The following is a 3645-nucleotide window of genomic DNA, read 5'->3' on the forward strand; positions in this document are numbered from 1 at the left end:
AAGCAGCAACACGCAACGAGTGGGAACTCCGCCATTTCCAGTCAAGGTTAATTATATCAGCCAAATTTAAAGTTTGTTTGCAAATTCAAGGCTTTAATAACAATTTACTGGTAATAGTGCCTATCCATAACCGGAACGGGATTCGGCTAAGTATCGATAATCGGGTAATAGAATCTGAGTATCAGGTTCAATAGTCACTGAAAATGGATCACTGCTGTGGTCTCCAAGGTTTGAACAATGCCAATGCTGCAGATGATCATTACTCACGTGCTGCTAACATCTGAATCGTAAAAGTAATAACATCCGCGCAAGAGCTTCATGTTGTTTGCTGTAACTATAACCTCGAGTTATTTCTATAACTATAATCTAATCTGTAATCGTATGACACTCTCTTAGCTGCTTGCTGACTGTTAAGGTAATGCTCCTCGGGTTCGACTTTATGTAGAAGCCTGCCATGGACCCAGCTTACCTAATCTATAGATTGAAACTTTAAAGATTAGGCCAGTGATCCAGTATTAATAACTATTGTGTACTTTTTAATACGTTTTGTGCATGACCAAAGCCGGATCAAGAGTAGGTTATGCTAAAATTGTTGTGTGATGTTCAACGGAAAAATAGTCGATTGAGATGAGGTCTAAGTTCGATTTGGAAGGATGTACCGAGATCCGTGCTCGTGTGTACGTCTTAGATTTTTATCCCTTCAACATCGTGCGTACCGTGGTGCCGTGATTCGTGATTGTACGTACCGTGGTGCCATGATTGTTATGTACCGTGATGCCGTGATTGTACGTACCGCGGTGCCGTGATTGTTAAGTACCGTGGTGCCGTGATTACCGCGGTGCCATGATTGTACGTACCGTGGTGCCATGATTGTACGTACCGTGGTGCCATGATTGCACGTACCGTGGTGCCATGATTGTACGTACCATGGTACCATGACGTGCAATGGCGCTGCACATTTTCGCGTTCTCTCTCTCTCCAGAACTCCAGGTCTCACTATTTGGCCATGAATCACGTCTCGGACAAATTTGCGGCCGGACTTGCGGCCGGTGTCCAAATTCAGTCGCAGTGCAATAGTGCTTTATTACGGTTTGGTATTCTGATTTTTGGTTTTAAGTCACCTGGGACGTGACCTCGTTCAGATGAGCTCTGAAACATATTCAGTGTTGTGTGAATAAGTTTCAGTGGTGGTGATTTTAGTGGTTCATGATTATGATCATCAGTCTATTATTTATTTATATTTTTTACGTAATTTTTTGCTTTTGTAGCTCAGATATTGCTAGTTCTGTATTTTCGTTTATTTCTTAATTTCAGAAAGGCTCCAAATCTTGAGGTCAAAAGCAAGAATTAGAGCAAAGAGAACACACGGTTATATTTTTGTCTATTTGTACATGTCTTTTGTTTATTATAGTTTTTATTTTTCGTTTTTATTCATCCTTTTTTCCCACTATACCCACGACACAGTGAGCAAGGAATTTCACCCAAAGTAATGAACGTAGATCGACGTAACTTGGGACGCGTAATCATTAGGACCTAACGATGATGTTTAGCTCGTGAAAATTATTTAAATTTCGCCTTCATTCCTGAGTTATATGACTATACGTGCCGAAATTTGCAGTGAGCTTGACATTTCTTCCAAAGTACTGAACAGATTTGAACGAAATTTTGAATATACATTCCTAACTATCTAACGGTGATGTTTAGCTCGCGAAATTTTTTTCAAATCTGCCTTCGTTCGCGAGTTTTTTTTTTTCATTTCACCCTAATTCTTGATTTGAACAGCAATACGTGCTTAAATTCGTAGTGAACAAGAAATTTCTTCTAAAATACTCAACAGCTTAGAACGAAACTTCGTATATGAATACCTGACCTCCCAACGGTGATGTTTAGCTCGTGACAAATTTTTTTATTTTGCCTTCGTTGGCGAGTTATACGGCTTTACGTATACGGCTCTTGGCCAATGCAAGTTTAAAAATCGGCCTGAGGAATGCCGGTAATTCTCCGTATATCCGTATAACTTGCGAACGAAGGCAAAACCGAAAAAATTGTTACGAGCTGAACATCACCGTTGGGAGGTCAGTTATTCACATACGAAGTTTCGTTCAAATCTGTTCGGTATTATTTGTGGAATGCTCATAATATGAAGGGAGGGATGCGTCGTTATGTATTATCTATGATCATTATAATGAATATTAGTCATATATATATAGTTATTTTCATTCCGTTCATTATAACTGATAATTTCCTCTAACATTATTTCATTATTTAGGATTAACGTGTGCGATATTAAACCAATAATGAGTCATTCAGTAGCCACCAATAGTCTACCTGCTTTGTGGTATTGTAAAATTGTTGCTAAATAATTTTGGATTTTTGGAGTCCATCTTCGAGCAATTTGATAGATATAATTCGTGAATGGAGTGTAAAGTTTTATGTAATAACCATTAGATTCTTATCCAAAACTAACTCTTCAAACTTATTTATCATTTTTCTTTATTTCATTCTAAGCAGCGTGACTTGGTTCTTGCATGCCATATAGCTACCACTTCCACCTACCGGACAACGACTTGAGAGCTTCTGCGTTTCTTAGAAAACACGGAGCTGTAAACTTGACTCAGTCCGACGACATTAGACTCGTGCACTTTAAAATGCCAGAAATTATTTAAAATTTCTAAATGGATTAGTTGTTCCCGGTTGCAGGGGTGCAGAGAGCACCGTTTAGATATTTTAATAATAATTTAATTTAATCTCTTGGAAAGAATCTACCGCCCAACCTCCGAAATATATGAATCCAAGAATCGACGTTCTCAAGGGCATGATATGTTAGGTTGAAACATGTCCAAAATGTTAGGAGTCGGCGAGAATTACGACAGAAGTTACTCGAACAAGGTACAGTTGGAGCAGGAATATAATTTTTATTTCAATTCATATTGCTTTCGTCAATTGTAGAAATGAGCTGACGGAAGAATGACGACATACAATTAGTGTTTCTGGTATTTTTAAGATACCAATTAGAGCCAATTACATATTTTTTAAATGTAGTCACATAGTTTGATCGATTTTTTTATTGGTAGCTATACAGCTTGTTATTCGTAAACTTGCAATTATTGACTCATTATATGCCATTACAGAAGAAATTACTCCAAAGTTCCTCGTAATGTATCGTCGAAAAATAAAATTAATTTATGTTCAGAACGAAATTTCGTGAAAGATGCCGTAGTGTCGTGGCAACATTGTTTTGGACCAGAGTATTCACATCAGGCAACGAAAAAAATGTATGCACTGTGTACGGCATAAATTAAATCGCAGCAAGAAGTGTACCGTTTCGCACTTCCGTAACGAGAGGTAAAAACATGATCGCATCCGTAGTCTGCGGTGTTCTCCACTGGTGCAGACGCCGCAGAAGCTGCACTGTCTGGTCGCTACCCCGGCCCGGCGAGTTGCGAACTTGCGACTGGCGACAGTTGAGCGCCCACATTGAGAGGGTGAGGGAGTGACTCCATCTCTCCGCGTAACATGACTGACGCTTCTCGAGCACCTCAAGATCCAAAACATCTCCTCAGTTTAACGTTCTGTAAAAATTTCTTTATGTAAAAGTGGCGAGTGTATTATTCTACCATACGTTGGAAATTTATTAATGGAAGT

Source organism: Hyalella azteca, unplaced genomic scaffold (genome assembly GCF_000764305.2).
Source record: "Hyalella azteca isolate HAZT.00-mixed unplaced genomic scaffold, Hazt_2.0.2 contig11116, whole genome shotgun sequence".
In the NCBI taxonomy this organism is placed as follows: Eukaryota; Metazoa; Arthropoda; class Malacostraca; order Amphipoda; family Hyalellidae; genus Hyalella; species Hyalella azteca.